Below are 26176 nucleotides of genomic sequence, written 5' to 3' on the forward strand. Positions count from 1 at the left end.
GTTATCTCGTGCAACTTCGTCCACAACGGCTGAACTGTTTGCAATCCTATGTGCCATAACACCTATATTGTGAGTAAGAGACGCTCAAAAATGGGTAATTTACAGCGATTCACAGGCGGCTCTAACATCACTCTGCAGCACAAAAGGGAAAACATTCAGTGATAGTATCATATACGAGACACTTAAAAACCTCACAAAGGCAAGCGAAGCGAAACATGCAATAGCATTCCAGTGGATACCAGGGCATTGTAACGTTCCTGGCAACATAGCAGCCGATGAAGCAGCACGACAAGCACACCTCAAAGGTGATACGGTTCCGCTCCCAATATCAAAGAATGAATTACGCTGCATTATAAGCACAACGTCTTTCAATATGTGCAGAAACATTTGTTTTGACCAGAATTCTAAGAGCTCGGACTTATACCATATTGATCCGTTTATTGAATTCAAATTTTCGTTGTCATTAGACAGAACTATGGAAACCCTTATTCATCGATTCAGGCTAGGCACTGCCTACACAAAGCATTTCTTACACAGAATTGGCCGCGCGGAAACCCCCTAATGTGGTTGTGGATTTGTAGACGAAGATATATATAACCTCCTCCTAGACGACACACCAAGATGCCGACCTTAATCAACCCTAATTAAGTTAGACCGCCGATCTTTCAGTTTAAAGAAACTTTTGGGCCCTTGGCCAAAGACGTCTTTGCAGAAAAGCGCTGTAAAAGCACCAAAGACTTTTCTTGAAGACAGCGGCATTGTTGGACGTTATTAACGCTTTTATTGTTCCTTTCATTTCAATGTCTCTGTATATATGCATGTGTTTGTGAATTATGTTATGTTGACTGTTCTGTTGTGACTATACGTGATAATGCATTTACACAATATATGTATACCACCCGCTGAATAGAGACTGCGTTATTAGGCGACAGTGTCGTTCGTATTCTTGAGACTTTTCTCTGCATAACTGTGGGGACATTTACCTTGTATATTGTATGTACCATGTGTTTCTTACGTCATAGTCTTCCTGTGAAAACGCTGCGTGGTAAGTCCTGCTGCTTGTGTGAAAGGGTATTTGATATGCAATCTTGAACCCTATATGTTGTATTCAAGAGATAAGGAGTATAGCCTGCGCCTTAAATTGTGCGTCAGCATCTCTGTATATCATATCAATAAAAAAATAAAAAAACAAAGCTTCATCATCTAACTTTTAAAAGAAATCGCCCGCACACAGTGCGATTGGTGACTTGAAGCCGTTGAGTGTGCACAAAGCAGGTGCACGTGGAATGAATTTCAAGACTAGTAGCAGTTTTAAGAAACGTACAAGAAAGCTTGCGGCACAATGGTACTGTCGTTTCACTTACTTAAGAAAATGCATCCGTAAGCAGCGTAGGACGCAGTTATATAGAACACCGGTGCACTTTGTCAGACATTTCAAGTTCCCCATATCTCAAAACTGTTGCCAGTCTTCAAATTCCTTCAACCAGATATGCGATACAAGCGCACCGGTTCCTATTCGTAATTCAGATTTGCGCAGCAAGATGGTTAGTTGTGAAAGCTGTTCAGCTAAGACTTCCTTGTATATATTTAATTGTGCATTTAGACTTCTCGTGCAGGCAATGTCCGCCACCTTTCGATAATGGAGCTCACGGTGGAGAAATCAGCTATCTGCCGCAAGCAATTCTCAAAAATTTTGTTAAGATTGTTTGAAGATATCTGGTATATATTAACACTATTCTGAGGAATGTGCGCAAAATAAATGGATGTACCATGTAAACTGTCCACCGAACAGCCCGAACGCAAATCAAAGATTATCGCTCGATAGCACAAATCGTTTCTAACGAACACGTTCGCCCGGCATTCACCTCGCGATTTCAGCTGATTGATTGATTGATTGATTGATTGATTGATTGATTGATTGATTGATTGATTGATTGATTGATTGATTGATTGATTGATTGATTGATTGATTGATTGATTGATTGATTGATTGATTGTCACATATACATGTGATGGGAGGCAAAGGGAAAAGCCATTCAAGGATGGCTTGAAGGATTCCTTCGCCCCCATACTGGCAAAGACAGCAGCAGAGGCACACACAGTTTGTTCACATGGCTGTACACTTTCACAAAGCCATTATTTTAATCTAATCAGCAAATTTCCAAACGTTAATGAATAACGCATTGGCGGTTAACCTGACTTGAATAATCAATCCAAGATATGCTCAGGGCAAAAATTATAAATTAGGGGTGGGCGAATGTCCGAAGTTCATAATACGAATCAAATACTGTACGCTATCTAATCGTATTCGAAAAGGATTCGATTGGCTGTTCTCGAATATTTGAAACAGAATGTGTCACGTCTGGTTACTGCTCTCCGTCTTCTAAACTTAGTATCGTAAATTATCGGTAGTCAACGGCAGTCTTCTGAGTAATCCAGAAATAAAATCAGTAAACCAAGCTTTGTTTTTCGTTTCGCGGGAGAAGTCTACATGACAACCGCTTTCTTGTACCGTGCCATATTTTGTTATTGGCAGCCTAGTCGCGTAGCAGTCTTATATTTTACGCTACAACCTCTCATGTTTTCCTTGTAACCGGCCCTTTTACGTGTGTCTCCACGGCATGCAAGTCCGTCAGCACGATTTTTATTATTTTTCCACAGCTTGTATTTTTTTTCTGCAGTCATTTATTTGGCGGTTATTTTTTACAGTTGGTCAAACAGCAGCCATATGTTTCTGAAAATATTTTTGCAACCAGCATCATAAGTCACTGACAGGGTATTCGTGTAGGTTTTTTTAATGACAATTAGTGATCTTTGGTTCAAAACTAATCCTTTGTCCCTCATAGGTAGCTGTCTTTCTTGCAGAAGTCAGTACAGGAGTTGTACGCGTAGTTCCACAAAAATTATTATTATTGCTGTAAATATATGCGTCTGCGCTTGGACATTTGAGATTCGATTCAGTGTTCAATAGTTACTATTCGTATTGGAAAAAGATATTATTAGACACTGTTAGATACCTGTTATTTTAAAGCAAGCGAAGGCATGGGGGCCCTTCTAAGTTTATGCCGAGGTCTGTGACCCGGACTGATGACTGTCTGTGATATAGATAGTATGCACGTGACGTCACATCCGCTGCTGTCGTCTGCTTCCGCCATCTTGGGGTACCTTATCAACAGGCGCGCGCAGAGGCCTATAGGTTCCCCAAGATGGCGCTTATGTAAACCGGAAGTCGCGGAGTATCGTTGAATGACGTACGTGCATACTATGTATAGAACAGAAAACTTCTACTACATCGGTGATATCCACAGTGGGCTTGCTCTTCTCTTAATCTTTCCCTCCCCTTTTCCCTTCCTTCGGTGCATGCGGCAAACCGGACTCAGTCCTGGTTAACCTTCCTGTCTTTCATAGATCTTTCTCTTGTGTGTGCACCGTATTAAGTGCTTACCGATCAATATTTATTTCTTCAGGCCTCGAACCGAGGCTTGTATGGTATTTAAACACCAAGCACATAGCCTGCACCTCGGGTCACATTTAGAGATAGAGCCTAACAAACTTCCGATCGGAAGCGACCTCAGCATCACGATTTTGTTTCCCTAATCTTGTTGTTGTTGTTGTTGTTCGACATGTTTAGCCGCTATGACGCTTTTAGCCTCTATGACGCTGTGGAGAGGTATCCAAGAAAATAGCAGTGCCCTTTGTTTCGTTATTAATCCCAGTAACTAAAAAAATATTGCTAAACTGATCGAATGAGACAGAGATCACCGGGGAAGTTTCTTCTTCTGTTCATATTCCTTTTTATTATCATTCTTATAGCTTAAGTCTCAGTTTATCTTTTAAGAGAGCCAATTTCTTGTTGTTTATTAGCAGGAAGAAAACTGTAAATTTGTCTGCTAAAGAGCCTGCTGCGCTCTGATTAGACATAAAATATTCAAGTTCTAAACTACAAAAGAAAAATCGGAATGAGCTAACCAAACAGCTCACACATTGTCTACTACAATATTAAAGGTTCGCCGACAAGAAACATACAAAGACGAGACATGCACTGATAACAAGAAATATACTAACAACAAGACAAGTAAGGCAGGACCGTAGACTTACAAGAGGCAATACAGAAATGACAGAGTACGACTTGCGAACAGCCTTAACTCATGTTCAGACAGCCGACGCCAAACCACGGGAAGGGCCAATTAGATGCGTTCTCTTTAAGTGTTACGCGCACTGAACACGCAAAAGGACGTCCTGATGCATGGCTTAATCAAGAGGCCGTCTGCGCGGTCGTACGTCGCGAGGCAGTCGTGCGGTGAATCATGCGAGCGCACGACCAGACGACAAGAAGCGCCGTCTGCGCCGGAACCGGCTGCTCTGGCTGTTACCATGTACGAAAGCGACGTTCTATCAACGTTCCAACACCTGCACCATCGTGCTCTAACACCTGCACGCCCGGGCCGCAATGTATTTACGAGAAACAAGTAAGCTGCGGGATGGCAGCGCTACGTATACACCGGTTGCCATGGCGACGTAGGGTACGAGCGCGCGGCGTCGTCTGGAAATGTTGTTGCTGCCTCTAAACATGGCTCGTAACCACGACGGGGATTGCCCACACTGGACTGATTGAAAAGGGCACCCAACAAAATATCAAGGGAAGTGAAGGCAAGCATTCAAAATGAAGAATTAGGCAACTAAACGACAACACAAATTTTGAGCTGGCCCACGGTTCAGTGGCATCCCACCTTCTGCGAAGGTGGAATGCCAGTGAGACCGACCCCTCCCCCCCCCCCCTCCTCTACCCAATCCATGGTGGGAACGTGGCTGGACAGCAAAGCTAAAGGAGTGCAGAAAACAAAGCACAATCGACCGAGGCGTGAAGTTAGGCGTGAAGGCGGAAACGTTACCGTTGAGAATTTGCTCTTTCTTTTTCTGTTTTTATTTTAGTGTTCAGTGTTTATTAACGTTGATTTCTTTGGCGCCGCCTGAGGCACTCGTACAATACGATACTGTTCTTTTCTTTTTACTTTGTCGTGTAAAAAACTACAGAGTCAACGCAAGGCACTCGTTGTTATCAAGTGGCGTACAGCATTTCCGGACGACTCGGATAAGAGGTAACCTTTGGCGCCCGCTAGACGCCGTTCCTTATAATCACAACCCCGTATGTAAATACAACTTCGTTTTGCGAAGCCACGAGACAGATACGAACGATGTTTCTCAAAGGTCAGACTGTTTTGATCCCCTGCTTCTTTAATAGCTAGGAGCGTTCTGACCTTTCAGAGCACGCTATACAATTCCTTTCTGAAACGCTGACTTGAACGACCCACGCAGCTTTTGTTAATAATGGCAGACTAATAGGATAATTGGATAGAGCCGGCTATGAAAACAATAGTTTCTAAATCAACGCTGCCAATCTCCCGATATAATGAATAACTACCACTCCAGAAAGGTATAAGAACATACTAGGTGCCTGCCCACAAGAAAGAAATCAAAACAAACTACAACCAAACACGGAAGCGTTCCTTATGCATACGCGTACAGTAATGAAACTTTGAACGCCTCGTAATAAAGACGCTATTGTATACATATGTGCGAATGTCGTATTGCGCAAGTAAGCCTTGAGCAAGCCCAGTTAGCATCGATCGCAACGGCAGCTACATGCACGAATCAAAGTAAATCCATTGAGCTGTTGTCCTCGACGAAATCCTGTAGGGCAATCGAAATAAATCTCCATTTGGAATGTCTGTCAATGTGGTTCCATTTCCAGCGTTAAAAAAGAATAATATGTCTTCACTGAAGCTAGCGCTAGCCTGCATGACTCATATGCGAACATGCCGTCAATGCACCGACCGGCTACTAGCCGGCAGCTGTAACACTACCGCTCGAATTGTTCATTAGAAAGCTAATTTGCAAAACTTAATTATCTAGTTATTCTATCAGCTTGCTCGTGACCATCGCACAATTTCTGCTATCCGCCGCTGCTATGAGTCTTCGCCAGCAAAAAAATTATGTTTTATCTCGGTTCTGCGTCGGTGTCATTGCCCACGTGACAGGCGGTGAGAGCTATAGTCTAGATGCCTCATTGCCGCTTTTTCTTCTACACCAGTGACCGCAGTGACGTCCACTTGATATACTGCATCTTACTGCAAGAATGTGGATATCCTTGGCACATGCTCAACACGCATAACGGATGTCGCTCGCTCGACCGTTCGGCCAAGCTTTCGGTGTCCTCCGAATAATCCTTGCACATTCGTGAAGGACAGCACATCTGAAGTGTCCGAGCAATGCTGAATGCATTGCATGGACACTTCAGAGCCTTTTGAACTATTTACTGCAATGAACGTTACATTTGCAGCTGACACTGTGTGACAGATGAAACTTTTCTGTCGTGCGCAGAACGCCCACGCAGGACGACCATGCATGTCGCGTGCGCATGTATGCGTGGAAGTGCAGTGTGAGCTTTATTTTCCTGCGCCTTCCGTAAACTACAAGTTTCACCCTGAACTAACTGAAGTTTAAAGTAAATTGTGTCAGAAAATACGGTGCGCATGATATATATACACATGAGCTAGCTGCATACATGATTGCTTCAGGCCATAGTTTAAACACACGTCAGAGAACATATTTCTGTCGAGAGGAAACTGAACAGCAAAGCCATTGTGGTCCAGATACAATATCCAGATACGAGGTCCAGATACAATATACTGCGGGCGTCCCTGGTAGGATACTTAAAACTGGGTGTTTGACGGATGTCCTATTTCTCTTTGAAACCACGCTTGGACATTGAGACAAGATTTGGATATCCTAGGGACGAAGTGTTTTCATTGTGGTCATCCGAGCTTGTATCACACACGAAACTAAACGGAAATTCAGCTTTATCCCATTTTATTCAGGACCCTGTTCTTAACGAGCCGGAGATAGCAGGAGCTGAAACACTGTATATAGCGCTAGGTAAATGAAATCCATCTGTGTATACACGAACGGTGACGCGGTCGCCTCAAGGACACAAGGACAGAGCAGAGTTAGCCAACTTGGTTTTCTCCACTCGGAGCACTCGGAGGTCAAATAGGCTTGCGTGGGATTTGTTGGGTGTAGAGGTATGCCAGCAATCACGGCCAAGGTCAGCGCAGCGTGGAGTCTCGAAACATGTAAATAAATTACGAAGAAACTAAGTAGGCAGGCAGGGTGTGGCCGCGTCGGAGAACACGGACTTGTCACTTTCGCCTGATCTTTATCCTTAACGTTCGCATACTGTTTTGTGCAGCTTCTAATGAACCGGTCCGCCGCTCAAGTAAGGCAGCGGCTACAGGCGATTTCCCGGCTGATTCGCATTTTGTTTTCGGAAGGAGGACCTTACCAAGATTAACTCGTCACTTCAAGGAACGTGCTACGCAGAAGCCTGCATCTAATCGCGCTCGGACCGCCAGAGGCTGAAGCACGTAGGCTTATTTTAGAGCACTAGAGGGCGCATCCACGCTACAGTAAGCGTGCTGTACGTGATATACTTTTCGAGGAGCCTTAATATGCCTAAACTACACCGTTAAAATTGAGGTAAACGTCACCTGATTGCTTAGTGTGTCCACAACTCGAGTACCCAAGCTTTGTCGGCTTGCCTGCTCTAGACAAATCATCTCGAGTGATAAATTTCGTTTAAAACGCTCTTATTTTTCTTCTGATTTGCACGCGCTATGTTATCAAACAAATAAAATCGAAAGAGTCCTATCAGTTATTTTTACAGTCTGCTTGCGGAATGCGTTTCAGCTGCCAAATGAACGGGGACCTTGGTCGTGTAACATGTTCACTTAATGCAAGATCGATGCAAACCCTTTCGAGCATGCCTCAAGAGCTGTACACTTAAATCGCGGTCACCGTCCACGACCGCCGTTCCACATACGAGGGTCGGAACGCGTACGATGTTGGATTAAACTAGGCCTGCCAGGAATCGCCCCCTTCATTCCCTCGTTTTCCTAGCACCGGTTAATGCGCAGGGACGCTTTCGGCTAACGATCTGTGGGCATGCCGCTTTCTTTTTTTTTAAAGAAGAAGTGGGCGCACGAAACTGGGCGCTTTGGACAATATTAAAACGAAGTAATGAAATCCGATAAATGGGACGTGTAAAAAAAATATCAAGGTATACCACTACTATCATGAAGGGAAGAACTTATCACATTTGATCGCAGTATGAAGTTAGACGCTTGAATCCCAGCAAGCGTTGGCTCGAATAGTGAAATTTCGGAATCTAATCGAACAGCGAACATTTTCACGTTTATGAAGGCCGTAAAATACAGAGTATGCGTACAGTCTGCTTATTAAAGAAAGAACAAGAAAAGTAAGAAGCTTGTTTACATTATTTGATAGATGCAAGCAAAGGCGTTCCCAACTGGACGGCCGGTCAACTGAGGTGCTTGTACGTGTGAAAATGGTTTGTTATCTGGCGCACTGTGGCAATGACGGTGACAAAATAAGGCAGTAGCAGATTACCAGAAGCCCGTAAGTGTTGTGTCAGTTGGAGCGGACAAGTGTGACACTAGCGCACCGTACCTTTTTTTCTTTTATTATTATTATTATTTTTTTTTTTTTGAGGGACGAGAAAGTTGCGACACTGGTTGAATCTTCAGTTGCTTTGCCTAAATAGAAACAAGAAATTCACTCACAGGCTGCTTAAGTGCAATACACTCTTTCTGAACGACTGCAACCTATGAAGCAGAAGGGTCGAAATCCGGGCCCGTTGGTATATAGTTGAAGGAAAAAAAACAGTCACAAAAGACAAGAAAAGAGGTTCACACCACAACGACTGGTTCACACCACCAGTCTTTGTGGTGTGAACCTTTCTTTTCTTTTGTCTTTTGTGACTAGCTTTTTTCCTTCAACTATGTACCAACTGGCCCTGATTTCAACCCTGCTGCACAGCCTTTCTTCTTCTCTGGGCGTCTTTATAAAAAAGAATACAAGTCGTTGTGGTGTGAACCTCTTTTCTTGTCTTTTGTCTTTTGTGACAGGTTTTTTTCCTTCAACTATGAAGCAGAGTCCATCGAAAAATTCCTCGCCCGCACACATCTCTGCCCCTCGAGACTGTCGTAGACGTTGTTATTCCGTATATTGAATCAGAAACGAATATTCGACGTTTTAGAATAGTACGTTCTCGAATCGAACGCGAATCGAATACAATAGGGAATGTTTGATTCGCCTCAACCTGTTGTTACTCTTACAGATTCAAAATCTGCCCTTCAAAGGTTAGAGCACGGGTTCCCTACTGATGCCTTATGTCTTAGCTCCCTACGCTCGGTGCACAATCTCCATATCAAAGGCTTCTCCATACGTTTCCAATGGGTGCCCTCGCACACAGGTATCATAGGCAACGAGATGGCGGACAGCCTCGCCCATAGAGCGCTGTCTGGGAATCCATTGAGAAGAGTGCCTCAAGACGACAACAGACTCTTCAGAGAAGCAGTGTTGTGCCACCTCAGTTCTTTGTGGAGCTCACCTCACAAGCCATGTGTGATCAAGGGCCTCAAAAGAAACCAAGCCACCTTACTGCTCCGCATTCGCACGGGCTCTGCTCGAACCCCTGCGTGGATGTATAAGACTGGCCTGGCGTTATCACCATTATGTTCAACGTGTGGTGTGTGCGGTGACATAGAACATTACCTAATGTGCTGTACTGTGTATAACGCGGAAAGGAGGGTGTTATTCGGGTCCCTCAAGAAGACAGGAGTTCCTCACAACTCTTTTCAAGACATTGTTTTCCCGCGCGGGAACCGGTTGTGTAGGAAGGAGGTCTCTCGTCTTCTTTTAAATTACCTACAGGACACAGATTTGGCCTCCACATGGTGAACTGAGGAGTGATCATTTGTATTTTGTGAGGTCTGTGTCTGATTATGTGATTTACTTATTTTATGTGTCGCTACGGTGGAGCAATTGCCGGCAGCAACTGCAAGGCTAATCCCACCAGTAGCCTACAACTCAACTCAACTCAACTGATTCGTACACGAAATTTCGAATATTCACACGGACACCTACCTAGCCGCTACCTTAAGCCCTCCGACCCCCTCCCTCTGAAATGAACTTTCCCAGCCCCTTGCCGCACTCCTGCGCAGTATGCACAGTAGCTGCGTTTACTCGTGCGCTATCGCAATCCCACGTGTCAAGGCGGTGCCGCCATTTGTCTTTCACGCATGTCTAGTGCGCGCTGATGTTGACATCGCCGATCGTTGTCTAAATATGTATATACATATATATATATATATATATATATATATATATATATATATATATATATATATATATATATACAGGGCGAATAAGTGATGCAATGACCCAATTGTGCAACTCTGCCTTTCGAAGCGGCATCAAAAACAAAGAAAGAAAGAGAAGAAAAATGAAATAAGAAGAGAAATGTCCGTTAGGCCGATAACAACGAGGCTACGTAAATTACTTCTATGTCTCTCCTGCCTCCCCCTATTTGGTTTTCTTTTATTTTTCTTTCCTTTTTCTTGACGTTATTTCGGTTTGCCTTGCAGGACTATTGCTAATTCCAAGCCGCGCGCGACAACGCGGCGACGCAAGACTAGCAGTTCCCCACGCAGCGACCGAATTAAAGCGCCACCGCGCCGAACACATCAGGTATTTCGCGTTAACGCCTCGCTGGTTGTCCCCGGCTCAGTAAAAGCGTGCAGCATTACGGACGCTGAGGCTCGAGGCCTGCTTTGATCCTTCTTCGGAGAGGCCGCTCATCTATGCACGAAACAATAATAGAGACTTCTATAGTCTATCCGTCATCCGAGATGTAACAGCGCTGTACTCGAAACGATGGCATAAGTCGAAAGCAGACGTTGACAAACGCTGTGACTTAACTGAGGACTTCAACTGAAGACGGAAGTTGTGTTTTAAGGTTTAAAGTCCAAAATTATTATTAGTATTAATATTGTCAACATCATCATCATTATGTAATCTTGAAATTGTGCGACAGAACTTCTTTATTACGTTCGTAATTTTCTTTTTATTTTGTGGCGTGAGCACTGTTGCTTATGCGCCCAGCGCGAACAGGACCTCGTCGGGTGGTTTATCTCCTTCTCTTGTCCCGACCCGCGGGCAATAGCTTGTATTGTGCGAAAAAAAAATGAACAAACGAATAAAATGAAAATAAGTGAAACTGCAGAGTGGGAGATAAAGGAGGCCGCAGTGGAAGGGGCTCCGCAGTATTTTCTAACCACTTGGGGTACTTTATAACGTGCACCTATATATATATATATGAACACTCGAGTGTTGTTGCATTTCACCCCCCATCGAAATGCGGCACTCGAGCCCGCGACCTCGTGCTCGGGATGTCGGGACGCCGCAGCCCCTGTCCCACCGCGGCGGCTGTCTGACAGGCGCTGTCAGTTGAGACACAGTGCTTGTCGCAGTGTCTGCTTCCGGTTTTGTGCCCTTATCCAAAGTCGAGGTGTTACGTTTCGGATCGTGCGCAGAGCCAACAAGCCGAATCCTTTGTCGTTAACCAGACCACGGGCCGTATACGCCGTTATGCCGTACACCCGGAACAGCGGAACCGCGGACCGCTGGTGGCGCCTTCTTGTGACGCTACGTTCAGCCAGAGCGCACCAAACTAAAAACGCAATTACCGTGTCTACGCAGCTGCTCGTGCAAAGGCGTGGGCAGCAGTGAGTCTTGAGCGACGCATGGGGGATCAATTTCGCCCCCTTTTCGACGAGGGTATAGTGCGCAGCAGTGACCCTCAAGTGATGTATAGGGAATCAATTTCGCCCCGTTTTCGTCGAGGGTATGGTGCACGGTATATAGTGCACTTCCAGACAAATAGAAAAGATCCGCAACCGGCGGAAGAGCCAAATGTAGCCCCCTCACCCCCCCTTCCTCCCACCCCCGCTGAATCCAACTTGGCGGCGGAAACAAACTTTATTTTGTGTCTTTATTATTATTTTTTCGTTCGGTTTATTTGCGGCGCTTCTGTTGACTGCTGTTGCCGTCGTGTTTCCGCCGGCTGTACAGCGACAAACGCTCGCAGTGTAATGTCCCGCTTAGAAACGATTACGCCGTCACGTTCCTATACGGCAGATGGTCCATCCTCCCGGCCCCCGCGGGCTCGTCCAAATGTAGGACGAACCAGAAACAGGAATAGTCGTTTCTTTCGTGTACGCCAAAGTAACTGCGTTTCGTGAGTACGCCTTTTTCCTAAGTCTCCGCGCGTGCTGACGTTCTCTTTTGACGTGTTTCTTCTTTTTTGTATATTTGCGATCCCGCTTCTTGCTTCGCTGAAATCCGGAATCGTAAAGAGTAGATGATCAGGATAGAATGGATATTTCATGTACACAGGCTACACATCCAAACGCATCAGCACACAGTGGACTCCCTTAATGTATTTCGGTGCAGCATCGTAATCCGCTTTCTTCCGGTACATGAACCTTTTCTTCTTCTATTTCTCGCTTGGTTACACTTTTGGGACAAACACGGGACGATCCAGACAAAACGAGTACTTTGTACATATGAAGGACTAACGCCGGACCCCCCTGGAGGGGAAATTTCGTGTCGCTTCCTTCTTTTACATAGTCTCCGGCATCGCAAAAACTGGATTAACTCGCCAGTGCAGTGGGTCATGCACGGCGCGCTGATGCTGGCACGCCTGTAGTTGCAACTGCGTTCTCTGCAAATTCGGTGCAGTGTTACGGAAGTTGGAGAGTGTGTTTTTCTTCAATCAGAGTAAGAAGCTTTTGTTAGCGGTGCAGTGCAAAGCTGGTTGATTTTCTTTTTTGCTAGCTATAATTTCCCGGCATTCCATTCACCACTTTCCATGACCATCGTCATTACCATTGCTTGTCACATGTCGCAGAGTGTCACAGACTGTCACATGATTGTCACCTTCACCAGTCGCATTTCGCTGCCTCCTTCGCTCTCATCCCTTTCTTGTCATAAATGCAGAAAGCGTGACCGAGTGTCCCAATAACATTCTGAGGAGCCTGCCTCCGTGCAGTTCCTCCAGACCAATCGCCTCTGTATACATTCTTCGTCTTGCCTTGCGCGAGCACAATCTCATACACCGTCAAAAGAGCCTACGCTACATATGAGTTCAAGAGTAACCTCACAGTCTCTTCGGTCGCGGAAGCGAACGAGGCACGTCCCATTCATCTATAGTTCATTTATGGATCATCACCCGTCAGTGGTTCGAGCCAAATCGAGCCACACTGACAACGGTCAACTCTCGGTTCCTTCTGGCCAGCCATATATACACAATGGGTCACGTGACCAAGCCATATGCCCGCAGCACTATCTCTTCACTCATCTGACTTGTTTTCCTCGAAGCTCCAGATGCAACTACGGCACACCGGGTCACGTCAGGAAACGCCGGGCGCTTGACGACATCGTGGGTACAGATGTCGGTGACTTCCTTTTCCTGCACTGGGTGCATTGTACAAGGACAGCACAACTAGGCATGCCAGCTTGATAAGTTCTCATTTATTATAGACGCGAGATCTCGGGACAAATGTTGGGAAGGTAGTGGCACGGTGCACCTCGGAATAGCTCTGTGCAGTGCCCAAGTGGTTTCCCCTTTACTTCCGCAAGCACGAATTCAGTGGTCAAGAAGTACTAGGGGAGACAGCTATAACCATAAGAAAAGACAACAGAAAATGAAGCCACGAGAATAATTGACGAAATAATTGTTTCTTTTTTACTACCTGCATTATTCAACAAGAGCGTTAAATTTACGATAATTTTCATATTCTTAATTGTGGAAAAGTAAAATGAAAGTCTGAGAAAGAACATTACCTCCGTTGCGTGTGCATGTGTGTGTGCGTGTGTGTGTATGTGCGTGTGTGTGTATGTGCGTGTGTGTGTATGTGCGTGTGCGCGTGTGTGTTTTGGCTGTAGACAAGTTCTGTACCGACTTCCGACAAATGTCATTCAAGATTCTTCATAAGCGTTGTAAGTGTCAGATTGTATATAAGCGATGGAGTTTCCTGTACCTTTTCATTTCACATCCATTATTGCGGTCTCTTTCGTTTTGTTTGCTGTGCTACATTTGACAATTATGACCCTTACACGCTTAGTCCTATTTATAGCCTCATTTCTTCCTTCCTTGTAACAGCACAGCGTGAAGTAAAACTGCGATGACGTCGACGGTTACGCTCTGCAAGCGTGACGTCATTAAGGCAGTGGGGCTACATGGTTCTCGTGGCCCTCCGTCCAACATAAACCGGAAAAGAAAAAAGAAGCTTTATGGAGTGCACAACACAGTGGAGTAAGTGCAGGCATGAGACCCAAGAAGTTGCATTCTGAAGAGAATGGCAAAAGGCTGCAGTGTTTTAAACGAGAGTGGCGTTGTTGTCAGTGGGCCTACGCATGGGGTAATTCGACCGGCATGCTACAACCCCCGTAAGGTGCATCACAAACGCTCTCTACATTAACATTCCGCACGTCCTACGACGTAGATATGCAATAATACCATGTTATTACATGAAGTTACACGGGTTGTTATGCGGGACACTAAATGTTCATATGTGGTTACTTTATGGAGCAAGGGTTTTTGAAATTCAAGATTTTCGAATCCAATCGAATCGAACACCAATGTTTTAGATAAACCACCTGTAAATATTGAATAAGATATCGAAGATTTTATTCCTGAACAAAGCGAAATATAAAGTTTGCATGGAGTTCCCTCTTGCCAAAAAAATGCTGCGCATTCACATTATTTGCGTGGCTTTTACAGTTACATTTAGAGGCATGCAATGTCGTTCGCAAGTGAACATCCGGGTAACTAAGGAGCTCCTGAATGAGAAACAACTACGTTCAGTTATCTGGGGCACCATGACAATGAAATTAATGGAAAAAAAAAGAACACCAAGCGACCAGATGCGCGTAGAGCGTTGAGTTCGTTCAGAGAGAGAAGTGTGGTACTACGCACCACTCATTGTTTTAAAAGCATCCGAACATGGTGCGAATCGTCAAATGGCTAACTGTTGTGCCTAAATTTAGACAACGATTTCGCAAATACACTGCCCTGAAATGAAGAGTCATAGTGAATGGCTAAAGATAATCGAGCAGCCGTTATCTGCCCCGTGCCTTCGCTCAGCAACTGGCACCTCTGTGCAGAAACCATGGCTCTCCTGTCCCAGAAGCATTCGCAACAGTCCTCAGTTTTTTTTAACCTCGTATGGTCAATTCCCTAATCGAATACGAATGGAATACCAAAGACTCTTCGATACGTATTGGAAACTCCGAGTTATACGCGGGTTCTGACCCGTTAACCTAGTTTTCTTTTTTTTTTTTCGTGCTACCCTGAAGTCTCGCGCTTCGGAAGGGATAAAAAAACACAAATACGACGCTTTTGAACGAGGCGATGAAACATGGCCAGCGACAGCACACTATCATAATATTACACGAAGTAAGGCTCGTATATATTTTACGGGCGTTGGAGCATCCTTATACATAGCAGCGTCCACTTCCTGGCTCTGAACTGCAAAGTCTGTGTTCCCGCATTTGACGCGTCCGGGCGCCTCCCTCTCTGGGATGCACGTAATTCAGAAAGCACAGCTGTCGAACTAGGAACTTGCCGGTGATGATGTACTCGCTGGACCTGATTTCAAACTGCGCCCACCTTTGCTTGCCGACAGTGACTTCCAAACCTGTAAACTGGCACAATGTATCCATAATCATAATGTCTTGACTATACAACAGGTATATTATTGCTAGTCTAATATTTTATTGCACGTAATAACTTACGCGCCAGGGGTTTCAATTTAGCGGCGGCATACCGATGATTAGTGCTGTCGCCAGTGCCCAGAATGAAAGGAACCGCTGAGAATACCACCCTTCGCAAAGGCTTGGCAGAAAGCGAGCAGTCGACTAAGGGCAAATGAGCATGTGTGTGGCGTCTCGCGTATTCGGAAATTTGCTATCGAGTCACGTGCTGAGCTATACGCGAGAAAAACTCACTAATGACCACGAAACCCCTAACCCCGCCGATGACCCTTTTCTATAGCGTATAGGCGTTCGTGCCTGACCTCGGCGCTTCTTAGGCATCGACTCATGATGCACAACGCCGATAGACAGGGCACAATCTGTTTCTCTGCAAGTGCCTCTTCAAGAAAAAAAAAGAAAGAAAAAACGCAGAGTCATCGCGACCGATGCACGCACGCCCGAGTGGTATCAGACCTCCTTCTGACGGCATCTGCTATTACCGAGGCTCAAAGTCACTAAGCCTGAGTGTTATATAAAAGACTTCTGTTCAACCCCCATCTCTGCTTGACAGCATAGACGTGGCATAGTCGTACACATTAGAAGCTGTGAAGAAAAGAAAGCAACAATGGCGTAATGTGATATCAAATGAGGACGCGCGATCGCATACTCGTGGCCCTCTGCTACGGCCACTATGAAATCCGGAGGGCCCCGTTTGTTGGAGGTGCGCATCGCAAAGGCAAATGGCACAATCTGCGCCGTCTTCATTCACTTTGTAAGCGGTGGTGCATGGCAGCGGGGCGAGGCTTCCTTTGTCGCCGTGGGTTCGTGCCAGCGCAAGCTCGCTTGCGCAAGCATCGGCGCGTGGACTAGGGCATAAAGCAGACGCGAGCGAAGAATTCATTGTCACGTGGGAGGGGGAAGATGGCCGGCGGAGCACGTGACTTGAGGGGCGCGCCAGAGGCGCCTCCGCAAGTTGGACAACAGATTTGCGAACAATGGAGACGGACGGTCCGAGGCGTCTGAAGGTTAATGGTATTCAGCCGGCGTCGTCTGCCTTTTTCGAGGCTCGGACGCGTCGTTTTCGGATTTTACGTCGTCCGTGAGAGCACCTAGCAGACGGAAACCGGTTGGCGCTGGCAAATGCTGGCAGGAAAAGAAATAACGTCGAAGAGATAAAAGAAGGGTGAGATTTCAGAAAGAGGAGCGAGAGAGAGAGGGACGACTACATTGTATTCCTTTGGCGAGGTTCGTTTGAGAGGTTTGAGCGCACTTTCGTGAAAAAATCTGGTTCCCGGGGTTTTTAGACGCTGGTAGCATTCTCTCGGCGATTCTTCCTACGTCAACAAAGTTGCAATTTATTATTCATTCTGGTGTTTTGCGTGCCAAAGCCACGATTTGATTACGAGGCACGCCGGAGTGGGGAACTCTTGATTACTTTTGACCGCCAGGGGATCTGTAACGTATTAACGTATTACCACTGTTTACATGTGTGTCAGCTGCACGGTAAGTGTGGTGCAATGCACCACTGTATTATTCAGTTAAACGCTAGCACCAAAAAGCAACAAGCTATCGTTGACTCTACGCCAGCAGGCGCTGAATAAGTTATATTTTTACGTATGCCGGTTATTGCTAGAGTGCTAGGTGACGAGGAGGCACATATCATAATTCGTATTTGTTTCGTGTTTGCTTTTAAAGCGAAAGCTTTACTGGCCGCGAACTTGCGATTTCGCCGTGGCCGTGCTCCGAGGAGGCACATGACGTCATCCGCGTTCCTCGTCGTTGCGTTCGCCTCCGCTCGCTTCGCCAGCTGCGTCGCATGCCTGATAACATGTCAGAGGATTGAAAAGGAGAGCTCGCGTGCGCCACAACCACAGTTGAGGCGGCAGTATGGACGGCGACAATACTGATAAGCAGGAGGAGGAGGCCTGGAATCGACATCGGAACGAGATGAAGAGGAAACGAATCGCCCAGGAAACAGACGAACAGCGAGCCAAACGACTGGCTAAACGCCGCAACATAGCTAGACAACCAGACTAACCTGGACTTGCAATCAAGATTAACCAAGGACCAAGGCTAACCATGCTATGCCTAAGCTTTCGCTACGTTGATACTGGCATAGCCGAGCTAAGCCACTGCGAATTTTTTATCTTTGTTTACCTGTTTATTTGAAAGTGCTACTACATTGCAATTCAAGACATATATAGGAGTGAGCGCACATTGCCGAACAATCATAAAAGCAGAAAATGCGACGTTGGCTGCATGATTCAGTATAATCAATCGATTGGTCAGTCAGTAGTCAATCAGTCAACAAAGCAGTCGATCAATCAAGCAATCGATCAATTGATTTTATAATAATAATAATAATAATAATAATAATAATAATAATAATAATAATAATAATAATAGAAAGAAGAAAATTTATGATGTGGTTTCATAAAGGTTTCAAACGCACAATACTGCGTTTGCTTCTTTGTTGATTTGTCTGTTTGTTTGTTTGTTTGTTTGGTTTGGTTTGCTTAGTCATCGGCGATGTCTCTGTCAGCTGTGTTCACGCTCCTCGCGACTCCTTCTGGTCATTCCCGTCCGTAGCAACGTCTCGTCTAGATATACGACGTCTTGCTGTTTTGCTGGAATCACCCAGTGCTTCATAACTCAAGCACGTAACTCTCGATGCAGACGTGACTCATTCGCAAGTCAGCAACCGCGGACACCTGCTCGTTTAAGAGTCACGATGCTTCATTCGTGTTGACGGAACACACATTTATGCACGTTCAAAAAAACACAAGGGCCTTCGTACATGGTCTTTTCGAAATTGAGTTGTATGCGTTCGCAAAAGCAAGAAAAGATGCATACTATCTGCGCTTTTCAAAGCGCTGAATATTTTTTTAGCTGGCTGGTTACGTTGGCCAAATATAGCGTCCTTTGTCCTCGGAATCGCCAAAAGCCCAACTCTGTGACTTCTGTGGGTGTGGCGATGTCATTCGTACACACAACTTGTTCGTGAGTGTACCTTCGCTTCAACGAAGTATTCGTATTCTGACTGTGACAAAAAATTGTTTCTGTTCAAATGATGTGTCGGTAATCGTGCAATCTTTTTGGCTATCACGGCTGAGACACAATTAGGTGACGAGGAAAGGTAAAATAGAAGAAGAGACCGAGAACATAGAGCGCTAGCTTCATCTATATTTATTTCCTGATTGCACGATTCCCAATCGAAACAAAGCACTACAGCATACCACGCGCTACCTTCATCGCCGGGACATTTTCGACGCACTCGGTCAATGATTAGCTCGGAGGAGTATCCGCAATTATTTCTCTCATTTTCTAACCACGCAAGAAAGAAAAAAAAGTAATGGAAAGCCGAGAATTTATTCCATCGCGGATACAGCGCTCTCGAGCAAAAGAAGAGATGAAGAATCCGCAACGCAAGGTGGGATCCGGAATTCTCCTCGACTTTGACTTTGGCTCGCCGAGCGGCTGCCGGTAAACAGGCTTAACGACGCGTACGCACCCCTGGTTCACGTGTGCACAGTATTTTTAGCAGGCAAGGCCCGCTAGGCAAGCATAACTGTAAGACTCGGCTATCCGCAACGTTTCGCATGACCGCCGCCTCTGCTCCAGCTGCCCCTGCGCGCGCACGCGCTAAGGACGTTTCGGACCTGGCTACTGCTCTCTCTCTATCTCGCGCTTTCTTTTTTTTTGCTCTTTTTTACGTTATTATTGTCGCTTTCGTCTGGTCGCACGCATTCCCGGTAGAGGAAACGCACTGCATAGACGCTGTGTTGTGGTTCAGATGCTCTGTACCGCGGCTTAACCGCCGTTTTTGCGCGTGTAGCGTTGTAAACTATAAGCGGCGGCCAAAAGTGAACGACCTGCTTTATGAGGAAACGCCGAAAATGTTGCGGCGTCCGCAGGAGAAAGGGGGGCCCTTTTGATATTCTCGTGCGACGCTTCAAACGCAACTGCGACGGACGTTTCGCACGTGGAAAGTCAGCTAGTAGCACGTGCGCAGACGGCGTGTCAATCTGGGGACCCGCTTTTCACGAGACCTTTCGTATACGTGCAAGGATGGTTCGTACAAGAACAGTGGCCGGCCAGGAACACTTTTAAATAGACACACTTGTGGAGATACACACTGATCGATGAATGAGTAAAGTCGGCCACGAGTATACGCTCGACTGCGTTAGAAGGCGTACTGAAATGACATTGTCTTGGTGCGCTTCGTCTACGCCTGTCTGGACTGTTCCCGCGTCTTTTGCGTCCTAAAGGCTCGAATGGAATCCCGATCTGTCCAAACTTACGTTCTTCCGAAATTTTGTTGTTGTTGTTGTTAAATGAAGGACCAGGACCTCAGAGGTCTAGCAAAAACACTGAAAAGCCTCGAAGCACCCTACACAATTTAATGCCACACCTTTTCTACGAACCAGTTTCGTTTTCCTTTTATACAAAATAAGTGTACGTTTCGTGACGTCACCATACAGAAGGTGCTCACGTGGGAGGAGAACATCGTGACGTCCTGGCACTCGCTCCAGCCAACGCCACCTAGATAGCACAAGGCCTGTTCACTCCCATTCATGACGTCATGCTACTGGCCCGACTGCCATAGAATCTAATGGGTATGCTCCCGAGTAAGCCGCTGTGATTTCGACGTCACCGCTTTCGTCACGGCAGCCTTGGAAATGGAACTTTCAGAACAGTAGCATGACGTCATGAATCCGAGTGAACAGGCCTTGTACTAACCAGGTGGTCTAGCTCCAGCTCGCTCACACGCCTGACATGCTGAAATTCGTTGCACTGCCCGATGTGGCAGCTTATAGCAGATTCCCGAGCGATCAGGCATGAGGACCAAAATGTCACGACGTTCTCTTACCACGTGACCACCCTCTGCGTGGTGACGTAAGGGAGTTCGCACGATTTCCCGGCATACAGCTTCCGAGCACCCACGTTGTAGAGAAAGCCAGATTTCGACGCCACACGTAGTTGTACAACAACAACAAAAAAATGCTGGCCTGTCGCAGTCAGTAATTTAGTAGAAAGAACACTTGAAACGGCGAGGCCGTCGCCTCTGCAATACCAGTTGTTTTGCATGCTGCCATAAGATGCGAGACTGCCTCCCAGCACAGTTTTCTTATGTAGCACCTAATGCTTTAGTCTGAGCAGCCGTCTGTATTTTGCTTCTTTGTATTAAAGTGACACTGTGTGCTTTTGATTGTTCTTTGTTCTCGCAAGGTTGCCTTTAAGACAAGTTGCTTTGTTGCTTTGTCCTTTTATTTTTCTTTCAATACGAGGTCCTTTCCTGTCTTCTGAAATGCGACCGCTAGGCGCCGTGAACAACCTGCAGGCGTATTGTGCTGACTCATTCAATGGCTTTAGAGCAAAGCGCGCCTCCTTTCGCCCTATGGCCTGCTAGAAGTCGCGGTCTTTTGCGAGCGGCAGCGATTGTTTTCGGGCCCGTGAGTCAGTGGCCTCCTCGATTTCCTCTTGTTAGGCAGACTAAAGAAGTGGGCTTTTGCGGCAACGACTCACAAAATACGGGCAGCTGAGCGGCCAGCTTGAGCACGAATCCGAAGATAGCAGCTGAATCATCTCGCATGGTTGTCGGCGCTTTCGAACTCTTTTGCATTGAAAGAGAGAGAGAGAGAAATATGAACAAGTGCTTTGAGGTGCGAAAAAAATTTAATTTGGCAAACGCTGAACCGATCTGAGTTTAGTTAAATTTTGTGCATTTATAAGAAAAGGTTTTTTTTATAGTGAATCAGGGGACTTGTGTTTAGAAATTTAATACGTTATAGCACGATATTCGGAAAGATGAAAAATAGGTTATCTCTGAAAAAAATTATCATTTGTCTTGTTATCGTTTGCCTTCTTGAAAGCACAGCTCTTGCAACTCTCCGGTGAAGAATGTAAGTCACGCTTATAACATGCATGCCGTTCGTTACATGTGAAAAAAAAATGCGAGATAGAGGATTATTATTGTGTGAGGAGAAAATAAGCCCCAGCTTTATTGTATACTGTAGAGCGAGCTCAAACTAATCTTGCGATGAGAGAAGCCGCATATTTGGAAACTGTGTAATGCCTCGGGACGACCTGGCGGGTGCCAAAACATCTCACACTAGTTTGACAGCCATACCTGCTAATGTTTATTTCCCGTGGTGTTCATGTCGTCTGTCAGGGCTATTGTCACGTTTACTTGCCAAAGAAAGTTTCCAAGAAGAAAAAAAGAAAGCTGCATTTGTCCCCAGAAAAATTGAAGGCTACAGAGAAATGAAAATGTCAGCAACAAAAGAACCTGGGTGCGCAGGAAGAAGATAGGTGACGAAAGTGGGACCAAAGCAGGCATTCAATAAGGCATCATCATCATTATCATCATCATCGAGGGGGAAGGTATGCGACCGCGCTGGTTGGTATTGATAGACGATGTTTGACAGCGCTTCATGACATCAGCGCTTGTCTTCGTTTGCCGCCTCTCTCGCCGTCCTTGGTATACGTTCGCGCTGTCAAACATCATTGAGCGTGGAGCGTTAAGCCACCTAAAGGTTAACAAACGGGTGATGTGAACACATTGCAGCAAAATATAAAACAAAGTTTCGATGATCACTGATTCCCGCATATGCGTGGTATCCGCTTATTTTTTTTTATGTATAATTGAATTCCTCTTAGCTAAATACGATTCTCCCAAGGATCGTCGGACGACATAGGCTTAATGGACGCTGCTCTCACGCCTTAACAAAGCAGGAGTAAAGTAAAAAAAAAAAAACGCTGCTTACAATCAAGCAGTGGAATTCGTCAGAATGCTTGGCATACAAGGGGTTAATTAAACAGAGGAAACCTTGTGAAGGCAGCAAGCAGTAGAAAACTTTTCGAGCATCCAGATTTCAAAATCCAGCGTTCGCGAGTAACTGAAGATTAACCCGAATGTGAAAGGAAAGACGGGAACACCGAAGAACAGCGGCCGACAATGACAATGACACAAGAAGCGAATGTATGCAGTTTTTTTTTTTTGTGTGTGTGTGTGTGTGAGAAATGACATTTTGTGCGACACCTTATTTTTGTTTCGAAGTTATGTCTAATTTTTTTTTGTTATGATATTAGAAGTTTAAAATAATAATGCTGTTCGTGAGATCTTAAGTTTCGCCATCTCTATTATAATATATTGTGTTATGGCAATTTCTTGCGTTTATACGTCCTTACGGTGTGTTTATTTTGCATTTTAGCGCGCTCTTACATGTGATATTTTTATATATCTCTGGTATGAAAGCGAGTAGTCACCACCACATCTTGATGCCAATATCCCTTTCTGACATACTATTAAGCGCTGTTACCCACCGTGGTTGATTAGTGGCAATGATGTTGGGCTGCTAAGCACGAGGTCGCGGGATCGAATCCCGGCCCCGGCGGCCGTATTTCGATGGGGGCGAAATGCGAGAACACCCGTGTACTTAGATTTAGGCGCACGTCAAACAACACCAGGTGGTACAAATTATTGCGGAGTCCGGCCCCACTACGGCGTGCCTCACAATCAGATAGTGATTTCGGCTTGTAAAACATCTTAATGTATTCTCTTTCTTATTTTTTTTTTATTTATTCATGCTTCTAGAAATATAGCCATAGTTTCATGTTGCAAATTCGCCACAAACCTCTTTTTCTTTTGGCTTCGGGAATGGATGGATGGATGGAATAACTTTAATGAAAGGTCCTGCGAGCTACGGGGCGTAAGGTCCCATAGAGCGGGCTACTCCCACGTTGGGACCGGGAGGTGTAACTCCCTGGCCGCATCGTGGGCTCGCTGGACAGCCCAGAGCTGCTCCGCCTGGTCCGTGCTTCGGGAAGTTTCTGGCTAAATGCCTTCGGTCAACACTGAATGACTGCCAGCAAGCGTCATTTGTTGATTTAGAGCGGGAACACCGGAGGAGGAAGATGAAGAGGTTTGGCACGCGACTCGCATTCTTTCGAAAGAGCTGTCAGGGGAGACAGACCGATGCAAGATCTCCGGCTGCAGTGATGCCGCACACGTGACGTAAAGCAAATTAAATGTACACCTACGGTTCACGTATGACGAGAGCTGTCGGCACAAATCCCAAGCGAAACCACAGGTGGCCTGGGTTGTAGCCCAATTCAAGTTTTCTACTTGGAGTTTACCCCAGATTGCCGGAAAAGTACCCTCAAGATATATATATATATATATATATATATATATATATATATATATATATATATATATATATATATGTATGTAATTTTCATTGACAATGCTCATTCTCGGTGCGTTTTGCGCATTTATTTAAATAGGAAATAAGCGTTTCTTTCGAGTACTCATGTGTGCCTTCATTGAAGGGTTAAAACATCGTACACGTGCATTTTTCGCATTTCGACACCGTCGAAGTGCGGTTGCCGCATGAAGGATCGAACGAATGACGTCAGGCTCAGAAGCGCAATATTGTGCAATACGTCGACTGTATGGGCATTCTTAAGGTAATTAGGATAGAGGGAACGAACTAAATAGCGTGGCAACAACGATAGATAAAGATGATAATATTTAAACGTGGCCCGCACCTACACTGAGGACAAGACCACGGTTCGGGCGGTTGCACGGTGCACACAGATATCAATGACTATACAAAAACAAACCAAAGAGCTAGAAATGTTAAAACTGAGAATAAAAGAACACTGCGCTATGGAGCGGTCAGACCAGATGAACGGATAATTGCATTAAAAAATATATAGAATGAGGAACCGTTGAAAGAGTCAGACCGGAAATAATTTCGAAGAACTATATTGAGGTTGGTAAATTCAGTGACAAATCACATGACAAACGTTTCTGTGTTCAATGAAATCACACCCAGCGTCAAACACCTCTCTGTGACATCGAGACCCCGTCTCCTTCTACTTTTTCTCCTTTATTAGCTATCACGAATGTATATATGCAGAGCCTTGGGAGTCAGGGGAATTGGCTGAGGAGCCGGGTAGCTATAGGTCAAAATAAAAATGAGCAAGAAGAAACGTAAAAGGTGAGAATCCTTAAGAACGATAGATAACCTTGTAAGCACGCGACAACCGCCTCTTTCAAAACACTTCAGGGACCGCTCAGGGAAATGAGCGGGTCGACAAGGGTAAGCGGTGACCGACAATGGCGCTATCTTTCTTCGGGACGAAACGAGGAAAGTGTCCGTAGCGTGAAGTACCTAGCCTACCCACTTGACCTCGGTTTGACGGCGCAAAGCAGCGAGCGGCTTCGTCGACACGCTCGTGCGCCTTCGGATGCGCTGAAACTGAATGCCATAGCGTTTCCCAATTAAAGGGTATTATTATATTAAGGTTAGGTTAGGTTAGGTTAGGCTGGAGGATAACAAATGAAAACTTGGGAATGTGAAGACCGCGCAACGAGTGATCTCGTTATCTTTTGGTGCCGGCAAGTTTTACGACTGGGCAGAGCGATCTTTTGTGCTTGTCCGGCGATCTGAGAGATTGGAAATTCGTCATATCTTACAAACCGGGGGGGGGGGGGGGGGGGTATGGGATGGGGGGGAGAGGGACACGACACGCATTCTTGAAATCTTTGCAGCCGTCAGCGCTCACACACTTCTGCGGTAGTTTGCGCCCCTTAATTCTTAACACATGCATCTGCATGCGGTCAGTTCTGCAACTGGCATAACTACGGAAATTGGGGTCACGTAAAGCCGCTGCCGGTGGCTTATACGAGGCGCACGCAGAGGTACGGTATAGGCGTAAGTGCGGCAGCAAGAAGACTACGCGTTGCGTCTTCCGCTGCGAAATATGGGCTGCGTTTCATGCGCTACTCGAATCAAAGAGGCGGCCAGGTCGATGGCCTTTACCTTATTTCACATCTCTCACGCTCTCGTCACCTACTTGCGAGCCCTTTGTGCCGAGACGAACGATTTGAAGCGTGATTCGGCTATCACTCGCTCCCGTGGGATTGCCGTAAACTACGGTGGCTCCGAGACTTTGTAAACGCTTCCAAGAGGAGCGAAGCGCTTTTGAAGCGTGGCTGCGATGAAGGTTTCGACATGCAGGTGTCGTCTTTTCTGTTTTTTCCTTTTCTTTTTTTTTTTTTTTTTGCTTTCCCTCTCTTCAATCTTATTCGTTTCCCGGTAAACGCGGGGCAAAGACATGTGCATCGGATGTAAAGTGGGGTCCACTGTTGAAGGAAACGCTTTAATGTTGGTTAGTTGCTTAAATTGAGTTTAGTGGCGCAAAAGCAACGAAAGTTATGCTGCGCCAAAAGAAAGGTGTTATAAAGTCGTATTTAAACAACAGCAAGAACCTTAAACATTGTCTTTTTTTTCGCTAAGGTTGCCATGGGCCATAACGTCAGTATTTAAATGTAAGCATGCAGGCCCGCTTCACAGAGACATACTGCAATAGTGACTTATAAAATCTGTTGTCCATAATCCACTCCTCATAGTCTTCAGTCTGATTACTGGATCACTTCAATTTCCCGTCTTTAAGTGCACTTTCGCGAAACATAATTTTAGGGCACCGA

At 45.6% G+C, this 26176-nt stretch overlaps 1 protein-coding gene across 1 annotated transcript in view; it reads left to right on the top strand.

Annotated features, from left to right (window-relative positions):
• Nucleotides 1-26176, top strand: part of LOC126544884 (uncharacterized) — a 274212-nt gene that overhangs the window by 15381 nt on the left and 232655 nt on the right. The window lies entirely within an intron of this gene.

Source organism: Dermacentor andersoni, chromosome 10 (assembly GCF_023375885.2).
Source record: "Dermacentor andersoni chromosome 10, qqDerAnde1_hic_scaffold, whole genome shotgun sequence".
In the NCBI taxonomy this organism is placed as follows: Eukaryota; Metazoa; Arthropoda; class Arachnida; order Ixodida; family Ixodidae; genus Dermacentor; species Dermacentor andersoni.